Genomic DNA, 12,034 nt, shown 5'->3' on the forward strand with positions numbered 1-12,034 from the left:
GGGACTAAAAATGTTACATTTGATAAATAGGACAGCTTTAAGCTACTTTCTGTGCCCTGGGAACATAACCATGCTTAAAAGAAGTCAAGAGAAATGATCAGAAATCTCTGGAAGAAACAAGAACAAACTACAAAGTAATATCCATAACTTTGCACTTCTTAAACTTTTATTGCAATGAGTTTTATTTTATGCATTTAATCTTTGAGTTTAAAAATGCAATTATGTGCAGTTGCATAAATTAGTAGCACACAAAGACACATACATCAGTTAAGTAAAGTCAATAAAAATAAAACTGAAACAACTCAAATATGTACACTTCACTCTAGACAAAAAAAACCCAACAACGAATACCTTGGTAAAGGTAACTTATAAGTGGAGGTTTTCTGAATGAAATATCCACCTTTACACTGGTGGTTCACACCTGTTGCTGTATATAGTCTTTGGGATTTTGCTGTCATGCATGGATGCATCGTTTTTGACAATTAGTGCAGAGTAAGAGCAGAATTTCTCATATCAAATGAGGTAAAGGCTTTAACCTGCCTATGTCAGGCTCCACCTGTGACTCAAAGTGGCCACGCCCCTATCTTTAGCTCCAAAGATTCAGGATTGAGTTTGTAACATCTGTAACACACACACACACAGAGATTCTAGTTCTGACCAACTGTCTCAGCCGTGGGCAACAGTTGACCAACAAACCGATGAAATTCTAAAGGATAATTTATTAGAACAATAAAAAAAAATTAAAGGATAAAATAGTCCCATGTCCCACTTGCAAAAGGAATAAAACACACAGTTCAAGGCCAGAGCCAGCAATGCTACAAGTCAGATGCACTTTACATGTTGACCACTTTAACAGGGATCAGCAGTTGTCCTCCAAGACTCACCACCCTGTACGTAGAAGGCAAGTAATCAGCATCAGAAACCCAACTCTGCCTTTAGGCTGAGCATATAGGGCCTGGCCTGCACAGAGAGACAAAATATCACCATGTCTTCATTATACAATTAACAGAGCAGCAAACTATCCATCATTAACATATTTAAATCAGGTCATCTTAGATCTGGCCATATAACTTGCACAGAGTGACAAAATATCACAGCAGGGTTTGTAGTATGGGCTAGTAAGTAGACTAGAGTATCAGCGCAATCAAATACACCTGCCTTCAATTAATCCAACCCCATCGCAGCCATTGGCTCACAGCAAATGTAATACACAAAACCACTCCCAAACCAGTGCCAACTTCCCACAACAAACATGGAGATGAACTGTTACAGGCAACATTAGTCTACAATGTTCTGCCCTCATGATTGTTGTGAAGGGGTAAACATGCTTATGTCTATTGGGGATTTTCACACATGGATCTACTGCAGTTGACTTGTTTTCTTAACCAGCCAAGAGTGGCCACCTCAGTGCAGTGCAGTTGTTGATGTAGCTGCTTGCTCTCTTGTTGTTACCCGAGCAGTTTTGTGAGTATTTCACGACCTGACCAAAATTTGAACTCGGCTGTAACTATCACAGTTTTATTAGCACACAAATAAAGCGCATTTGATTTAAATCATCCCTCAGTCATTCTTCCAGCACCACTCTCGGAGCAAACTTATCAGATTGTTGTTTGTTTCATCCACGGCTAGTGTTGGCCTGTCCCTCGAGCAACCCCTTTGACTAATTTTATCTGATAATATAAAAAGACAAACATTTTCTTTTCCTCAGCTGCCGGGTTGATGTTTTAACTAACACTGACTGTTCACCGAGGAAGATGGGGGCAAGGGTATTTTAAGGCCATTTAAGTGCGAGGAGATATGTTGATGGGCGTGTTGCTACAGGGTGGAGATGAAAGAGAAAACACAAAACAGTGAGCAAGAGTTTATTAAATGTCAAGAAAACCACATAGAGGTTCATAGTTTGTATTTTGATGCCTGATTCTTCACCATCAATCATTCATGTCAGCCCTGGCAAGGTAAGAAGCATGTATGCAAAAGAGGCCGGTAGCCTACTTGGTATGAATATTTGCTTGGATTTTTATTAGGAACCATGGCACTGCATTTTGCTACAGCTCAAGTTTTTTTGACCTGCCCCCTCTGCTGCAGGACCTCCTGCTGTGGTGATTCAGAGATGTCGTAGAGGGGAATGAGAAATTAAGTTTTTTAGTCACATAGCTTCTTTTGGTCGCACTTGACAGGACACATCAGTAGGAAAAAATATAGGAAAACTCATTTTGGATTAGAAATCATACAGTACCATTTCAAACACAGGTCTATCACGGTGTTGTATATTTCTATGGCTCTTTATACAGTAAGTGTGTACTGCAGGTAGCACTAATGATAAGTGGCTAAACGAATGAAATGATGTAGAGTATTGTGCAAAAATGTTGAGCCGCCCCTCATTTCTTTATATGATGCTCTTGATCAGTAGGTCTCCAGGCTTTCTGAAGGTCTTTCAGGGTTTTCTTCCTTAAAACTGATCTTTGAATCACTCAAGAGTTGAACCACTGACAGCTTAGCAAAGAGCCATTTTTAAACTGTATCTTTTTTATTTGCAGTCTGTCACTAAAACATAATTTGTTGCACTTTATTTAGTTGAACCTACAAATAATAATAATAATGATTATAAAATCCCAAAGTATCAATGAACAGTATCTGAAAGTCACACACTTAAAAATAGTAAAATATCCAGATCTGACTCCATTTATCCATTTATTATTGACTGAAGCCTCATCAGAAATAACCTGAGTAGAAGGGAAACAGGGAGAGACGTCTGAGGTATGCCACATTACACAAGAACTGGACTGAAAGTCAGTGTCAGCAGGTCTTATTGAGGTGATCAATCAGCATTTGATCAAATAAGAGTTCAGACTGTGTTGAAGAATACAGCTGGTGGTACCAAATACTCGTTAAAAACAACCTAAACAGCTCAGTTTTTACTTTATTCGTTGCTTCTTTGTTTGACTTTGTTTCCACGTGTGTTTGTACATATTTCACCTATTTTCCTTGCAAAATGTATCTCAAGAGCTTGAGCGGGTCGTCCTCGAATCAGAAGGCTGGTGGTTTGATTCCTGTAGTTTTTGGGCAAGAGAAAAAAGTGCTTGTATGTATGTGTGTGTGGTTGGGCAAATGAGAATTGTAGTAGAATAGAGCTTTGAGTGCCCAAATTGAGTACATAAGCAGGACACAAGTACCAGTCCACGTATCAAATCGGGATGACTGGAGACTTTTGCACAGTACTATACTTATAAGGAGACATATCCTCTATTAACTGGGTCAATGGTTCGTTAATGGTAGTAGTCACCTCTACAGTAAGTCTCCTTGAAAACTTTGTGAATCGTATCTGCTCCTGCGCTGTTGATTACTTTGAGCTGGATCGTCAGCTAAAAACTAAAATTAAGGCTGTAAATTAGCTCAAGTAAAGAAAAAAGAAAAAAGCAGAGCTACGCCGACTGCTGTTGAGGAGTGGGAGGAGAAGTAGATTGAAAGCTGTGCTAAATGCATTGATTTTTTTTCTTAGTCCTTCTGGCTTAAGAGAAGAGAACATTTTCCACTCCCAGCTGTCTGCCTTGGATGTTGGCTAACAATAATTTCTGTAGACCATTAAAGGAAGTTTCCTGTGGGTGTATCGGATAATAAACCCTAGATGTATTGTGGGCCAGTGCCCCCTTAAAGATTTTATGACAGAAGCAGTTACATAAAGTGAATGACGATGCGAAATTGAGGACTGGGCAATGGGACTTTCAAGTGTCCTCGCGTATCCTGTCCGCGGGGATTCAAATATGTATATTTTTCTGCAGTGGTCTAGGAATGAGACCACCGCAGTTTGATGGACTGCCGCAGCGTGGGGCATTCTTACTGCAGCACATCAGAAAAGGTAGAAAGGGAATTGCAAGAATCTGCAGGCTGCACAGCCACCAGCAGTAAATGAGAGGTCTGATCCAAATGAGTGGATGTCTTTCTGCATGGCACTAAAATTTTGCAGTGTTAAGGGAATGTAGTTTCCCCACCTGCTCTGATATAAACCAGAAGGTGCCGTCTCAAACTCTGTGTTGAAATCAGAGAGCAGTGATCCACTATAGAAGCAGAGGGATGATCTCTGCATGCTACAGGCTTCTTCGGTTTTATTCTGAGGACGGCCCCACTATGGGTGCCTGAACCAGAGTGTTTGATCATAAAAGACTCATCGCAGGTCATATTACTCTTTGATTTGTTGCAAAGAGAAGTCTTGATGGAAATGTTTTTGCAGTAGCAGTTCAGTAATGATTACTACAAATCTGTAGTAATACTGATAGGAGCATAAAGTTGCGGTTGCAGCGAACCCCTGCTGTGGCTAACTCTGTGTTCGGATGTTTTTGAAGAGAAAAGAAAGAAAGAGGCGCAACCTCTACAGCGGACGCACATCAAAGAGGGATCTGTATTCAAATATGAATTATTGCTTTTGTTTTCTGGATATTTTTATGGGATTCTCTTTTAAAATGTTGGATTAAACATCAAAAAGTATGGGCGCCCTGCAAAGTCACTGCTTATTAATCCCATTTTTTTGTCAGATATCACAGCTTGCAAACATTTTTTTTTGTAGATACCTCAAGGCTTTGACTTGCAGATCTCTTCAAGTTTTAAAATGTTTCCCAACTTTTCTCAGGCTTGCACAAAAACGCAAATATCTGCTTACATATTTTGAAGGATTTTCGAGTGAGGGGTGCACTTGCTTCCTGATAAACTTTTTCTATTTGCACCCAGAAGTTTGTTGATATCCTGTGGAAGGATTTCTTCTTTCCATCTGTCCACTGTTTCTAGCTGTCACACAACCCCAAAGCACAGCATTGCTACCCCTCGCTTAGTAGTAGGAACAGTGTTCTTTCTCCAAGCTTGTGGTGACAGGGGCCAAAGTGCCTAATATCAGCTTCAGTAGACAGATGGCACTTTGAACACTGTAGTTGTTGACTTTAATGCCTCTTTTAGCTAAAGCTGGAAGCACTTTGATATCTTTTTATATACTTTTCCTGCTTTGTGGGTGTCTATAAGTTTCTTTTTCACATCACCAGTATGTTGTTAGAAGTCCACAGATGACCACAGAGTTATTTAGGAGTTATTTTAAGTGAGTTGTTTTTATTTTTCACCCCAACTATTCCACTGCACTGATTCCACGTCTAAATCACAATTTAACCCACGGTTGTTTTTACTTACTTCTATCATTTTCACAACGACACGCTTTTCCAAGTTTCCTCAGCACGATCCCTCCTCCAACACTTATTTTAGTTTTTCTCTTGTTGGATAGTGAGTTGCTACACCTACTGGCTCTGCAGCCTACAGTTTGCTATTTGGCGTTGCCTTCATTTCTGGATACCGAAAAAAGCAAAAAAGCTTAGCCTCATCAAAATTCACCGAGAATTCTAAGCTGAAGAAGACCCACAGTGGAGTGTTGATGATCACCACCAACAGCCACCTCTGCAGTGACTGCAGTACACTGTAAGTTTTAGAAACTTTCACTGGAGACAAATGAGATTGGAGGATAAGCCCCCTGTTACTGGTGAACGGGCCGAGCCCACTCGCCTCCTCTGAGGACTTCATGCTTTCGTCCTGGCGACATTTGGTGCACTGCTGTGGATACTGTTTTACTGTCTGCATCAGTATTGCTATGACAAGAAATTACTGCTTGTACGTTAGATTTTTAGAGGTTAGTTGCTGGAATCCAAAACAAAGTGGATTTTTTTCTTCATCTTGTGTTAAATGTTTACAAAACTGATCACACCAAAGAAACAGCCACAAAGTTAAGGAAATATATACCATTGACAGTGGAGGTTAAAATCTACTCTTCTGATGTACAGAAGCAAAAATTTAATAAAGCTTCTGGCATTTCAGAGCTTTCGCTTTCTCATCATTTTGGAAGCTAATTTATGCATTTTGAAACATTTTGGTTTTTGATATTTTGGCTGCTTTTTTAGCAATTTTAAAAAATGTTGTTACATAAACCAAGAACGCAGTTATTTGTGCTTTGAACAGGCTTGGACTGTTTCATAACCAGTGTAGAATTCACAATTTCCCTTTCACCAGGGAACATTGTATCTGTAAGGTCACAGACAATGTCACATTGCCTTAACTGATGTTGCCTGGCAACAAGAAGAAGACCCCCTTCAAAAACTGAGACCGCTGTTCATTTGAACTTCAACCTTCGGCGGCACTGGACTTCCTCGAGTTTCCGACAACACCACCCGACAATTCTGAAGGAGATTGCATCATCACAACCTTTCATCCAAAGCAGCCAGAGATTCCCAGATTTATACGAGACAATATGCACAGTTTTATTCACTATGTTAGCAAAACCAGGTTTCCAACACTAATAAAGTCATTACTCATATAACCGGCTTTTTCAATTAGAGCACCCTGCAAGGTCAAGCAAATTGAATTACAAGCAGCAGGGCATTTCAGAAGCTTGTATTTTCATTGCCAAGCCTTTTAGAGAAAACACACAAGGGTCCTCTGACTGAGTTTTCCTGCAACCAAATTGAAATGAAATGGATTGATGCAGTTAAGGTGAAATTATTCAATCTGATGCAGATACAAACTGCTCAAACGGTAGAGGGGATTTAAATTACTTAAGTGTTAGCCTGTTATGAATTTTAAATGGGAAATCATGTCCCATTTCCTGGGTTTAATCAAGGCTCTTTGAAAATCAGCCACCGGATTTCTGGTTTAATGTACTAACGGTTAAAAAGGAGAGAGAGAGAGGGGAAATGAAATATGGAGTCCTGATTGGGTGTCACGGTGCACTTTCTGTCTGTCAGCAGAATGGCCTGGCATAATTAAGAAAGGCAGCACAATGGAGGTTGGGAGTACTGTCTTCAAAGCCAAGAGTTTTAGTCCTTTCTTTTTTTTCCCCCTTCGGCTTATTGGAGGAATATCCGCCTTGCTTTTAACCACTGCACATCAGAGTGCGCTGCCACTTAGTAAGCCTGGGATGTACAGAAACATTATCAGTGACATCAGAGACACTACAAAGTGGCCTCCCGCCTCTGCCTTGTCCTTTCACATTTACACATTGCATTTACAATACATTAAAAACTGTGTGTCAGAAACGCTGGAAGATTATCTTGGGGCTGACTGTCTGCACATTTTTATATGCAGATTTCCTGTGACTGACTACATGCAGAAAATTCATTTTAAGCCAATCAGACTAGGCTGTGAGACAAAAATGAAATTGATGTTATTAACCTATTGCTTCAACACTGATTACAAAGTGCAGTCCTGTTGACCTAAGCGCACTGTTTTGGAAATATGGTAAATATTCATGAGTGGGCACCAGGTCCCCTGGAGATAAACTGGGCCTTCGACTGTGTGTCCACCTTATCAGGCTAGTGGTCAGAGCTCAGGTAGGTTTTTTTTTTTTTTTTTTAACTTCTCTTTTTCTTTTAAAGGCAGTTCAGGACATTTCCATAAAATCCAATCTGGAATGAAAACTTCTCAGCTGGCATCATTCTGCATTTACTGCTGTCAGCAAAGCCTCATTACAGGAAAAAAATTAGGCCCCGTCAAGCCTGGTCTCTGATGCAGCGGTGCAGGACCTTCACCTGTCAATAAAAGTGTGCTATCAATATGCCTGCTACTAGTACTGCAAAATTAGTAAACACAGGGCTGATACCAATTTTGATACTGATACTTTTAACCTATAAAAATAGCTTATTAAGGGGAGAGCAGTGTGTCATGATTAATGACGTGAATCATCATCAGTTTTTCAGTGATTTTTTTTACTTTCCACAGTAATATGTTAGCACAGCAAAGAACAATACAAAGCATGTATTCTGAAACTGTGTTTTTTGGAGGCCTGGGATGTAAATGTGCCTGTCATTGTGTCAGCCTCTGCTGTTTAAATGTGCTGTAGGATATAAATAAAATAGACGTGGCAGTCAACACAAAAAGGTTCAGACATTTTTCATAGAGCGTGTTTGAAGTACAGTTTTTCATTTCCAAAATAACGAATTTATTTGATACAATTCAGTGACCTACATGCTCAAGTTGGCGGATAGAAGCAAAATATCGATCTTACTGTGTTAGTATTGATCCAATAACAATACCAGCAGTGGTATCGATACTATTGATATTTTGATTGATCTGCCCTAAACTTCTGCTACACCTTTCTTACTTTGTACTTACTTTGTACTTTTTTGTAGCTCTGTCCCTCCTCTTTGTGTTCCTCTCAGCTCATTCTTTACTTTTACAACCTGCAGCTGGTTCAGTCAATGCTTTCATTAACTTTTTAACCAGCAGTACAAGAGTAATTACCATATGATAATATTGTTTCTAATGGTACCACACACACACACACGGTTTCATTTATTTCACTAGAGAAGTTGTTTCTAATGGTACCACACACACACACACACACGGTTTCATTTATTTCACTAGAGAAGTTGCTCTCACTAGACTGTTTGTGAAATCTAAGAGTGAACATGAATTACATTAACATAGCTGAGTTGTCTCTTGGCCTATTGATTTCAGCTTTCCCCCTGACTGTTGATGAACTGCCATTTCTTCCAAGCCCCGCACCCTTGTCTGACCTCACAGTCTTACTTCTACCTCTCTCACTTGCCAGCACCTGGTACATTTATGACACTGATCTTGCACTCTACTGTCCTGTGGCACGGCAGGCTTTAATACTACTCTGCGTTCCTTGTGGTCAGCCCCATGGCTTTGCCCCGAGTCTACAGAGACTCCATGTCCCGGCTCAGGGCAAAGGGCTGAGTATCACCATCCAGAGCCAGCAATCCACCAGTCAGCCTCTAGAGACGAGGGTCAGCAAAGGTTCATCTACCCTTCAGAAAGAAAGTGATCTGATGTGAGTGGACAAGCTCACAGTTCATATAACAGCAGGCATCTCCACCCTGAAATCAAAGATGCTAAGCTAAGAAAAAAGGGCGGTCTCATGTACCGTGTCACATGATGCCTTTTTATTGCCACATATTTATTTTAGCATTAGCCACTTAACTGAAAACGCTTTGATAAATTTTCACAAGATAGCATGAAGTTGTTCAGTAGTGGTGTTACTTGGGTTTAATGGAGAGGTATAATGTTACATTATCTAAATGCAAATTCAGGGGCTTTTTTTCCCAACTGATGGAAAAACTCAGGGGAACACTTAAAAGCACCGTTTAAATGGGCTCTCCAATGATCTAATGTTGTACTTCCATAAAGTTGGAGGACTCACAAGAGAACGATTAAAACAGAATGGTCAAAATCAAAGCAGCAGCAGATGGGATGGGCTGGCTTTTAGTCCTTCATATAGATCAGTGGATCCTACAGTATGTTTCCTATTAACTTATAAAACTTCATAACACAGTTTGAAACACAGACTTCCTGGTAAAGGGTGGTAGTGTAAAAGCTCAGGCTGAGATAACAGTGTTGAGCAAAAACACTTTAACTTTATTAAAACTTGAATGTAGCAGTTTGTAGGATTTGGATAAATGTGGGGTTATGACATATATGGGTATGAATGGACAGGTTGTTTTGGATGAGTGTAGTAGTTTATCCCTTTTCTACTTGATTTTACAAAAATGCCAAAGTTTCTGATGTTTTTGTACTTTTACTGTGTACTTATTTGACTTTATGCAATGAACACACACTTACACACACTTCTTCCACTTTCCTGTCCTACTGTAGTGATTCTGCAGGCTTGATTACAGGTTGGTAGTAACTGATGCTTTCAGGCCTACTGCAGCGGTGCTGTCCGTGGTGCTGAAATTCCTACTCAGGACAGTGAAACCTCTGTAGAAACACAGCATGTACATGCTTTTGCTTATGTGCTGACTCCATATAAAACGAACAGAGTGTAAAATAACAAACAAAAAACATTAACATCTGCAGGCTTTAATAAAAAAAAAAATGAAATGCCAGTAATCCGCTTTTCTATCTGTTTTCATATCTTGAATTACAATAATTTTAAGGTCCTAGCTCCTCATATATGGAGAAAATGATCTATTCTTGTCTTGGCCTGGGTCTGATGCTGTTCTACATGAAAATCATGTGAAAACAATTGCAGGTGCTCTATCTCACAGCCTCTCCAGGCCTCCCTCAACATGAAATTTCGCTTCTCTCCTTTATACCAGGCACTTGAGTCTCTCCTTGGCTATAAATAACATCAGGGTCAGAGAGAAGAGAGAGGGCACAGTACCATACAGATTATAATGAGCGGTGTTAGAAGTCTTTAAAGATTTTTGTGTAATTGAGGCAGCATATGGCAAGACACCTGCTTCAGAGAGATGGTGTTGTAACAGGCCTCTTATTATAAGATTTTATACACTTAACTATTTGATGAGAAATCAGTGTTAATTTAATCTGAATAAAAATGTTACTGTTAATCGTGTAAGCTGCTGAGTACAGAGTACCTGCTATTTAATTGGCTAATATATTTACGCAGGCCTTCAATGACTTAACACAGCAAATTATATAATTTTTTTACACTAGCACACACAACTGCATTGCGCATCACAATAAAATGATACTCTGCGATCAGAGCCAAATTGTGTCATTGTCTTTGTACTTAATGGCAATGTTACCCTGAGCCACAGAATGTTGATGTCAGCGGCTTTTCTGAAAAGTACTCAAAACATAGTGTGCGGAGAGCAGAAGCTCAATCTAAAAACTTCATATTTAAACTCTTTAATACGTCAGTATTCGTGAATGAGCTCACATCGAATCACTGCTGACTGCAAATATGGAGGTCACGTTGAAAACAAAGCATTAACTGGGTAACTGCCAGTTTTGATCCCTCCAGTCGATGCACTCTCTCGTCATTATAAATTATAAAGTGTGTGGCTCAGATCCCAGAATACTCAACGTGGCAATTATAAAGCCGACTTATCTGACACTGAATTAATTAATGCTAACATACTGAGAAAAGAGGAGCCAGGACTTGAGAGGGAAGGCATGCAGTTGAACGTGACTTCTGACTTTTTGTTTCCTGCCTGACAACTGCAGAGCTTTATGTGAGCTGCAGAGCTATACTGGAATCAATGGTGTAACTCACTGGGTTGAGCAGGTAACCCATATACCATCAGGTTGTTGCACCAAAGATAGTTACTGCAACTCTCTCTCTCTCTCCCCCCCAGCTTCCCTCTCCACCCCCTGTCTCATTAAAGACTAAAAAGCCACAAAAGCAAGTAGAAAAAAACCCTTCACGAGTCTCCGCTGCACATGTTATGTTATATATGTAAGCAAAACTGGCAACTAAAGAGTGGTGTTACTGCTAATCTTAAAAAACCCTCGGCCAATTTTGCTTTTTCCTCTGACATTCAGAAATGGAACTGTAGAAATGGACTGTAGAAATGTAATTTTCATTCTGACATGACAATATGAAACATTACTTTAAAATGTTTGTTGACCAAAATCTAGGTCAAGCTTACACACTATGCTCAGAACTAGCAGATCTTGATAAAAATAGGAGCAAATCTCTCCAGAGGCCAAAATGCAAAAATGTTTTCCAAACTAATACTAAATGATGTGGGATTTAAATGATTAGCACCAACTAGAGTTCACAGAACAACAACAAAAGAACCATTTGTGTCCCCTTGGCTCCAGTTTATCATTTCCCTCACCTACAGTAGGTGGGGGTGGGGGTGTTCAGGGTCATTATTTTTTCTGCTCCACAATTAATTACTCCAAAATCTGGTGAAAACATCTATGTGCCAACCATTGTAATGGACAGGGAGACACAATGTAGCGAATGATGAGTAATACTTTCAGGAGAACAAACTTGCTTTCACAGAAACTGGCATGGTTCCACTCCTTGGGTAGTAATTGGTTTCTTGTTATAACTAGATCTTCACATTCTGAGAAATGAAGGGCAATTTGAAATTTGAAATTTCTCCTTGTGATTAGTCAGCATTGTATAAGCAGGATAATGCACAGTGTACAATGACTTTCTGAAACAACAGAGATGGAACTGAAAAAACACATTAAGACATTGATGTGTGACATACAGAGGGATCAGTTCTCATAAAACATTCAATGTGAATTAATAAAAATTGCAGTTAAGAAAAAAGAGAAAAACAAAAGAGCA

The sequence above is a fragment of the Neolamprologus brichardi genome, chromosome 20, assembly GCF_056152115.1.
Source record: "Neolamprologus brichardi isolate AB-2024 chromosome 20, ASM5615211v1, whole genome shotgun sequence".
Taxonomy (NCBI): Eukaryota; Metazoa; Chordata; class Actinopteri; order Cichliformes; family Cichlidae; genus Neolamprologus; species Neolamprologus brichardi.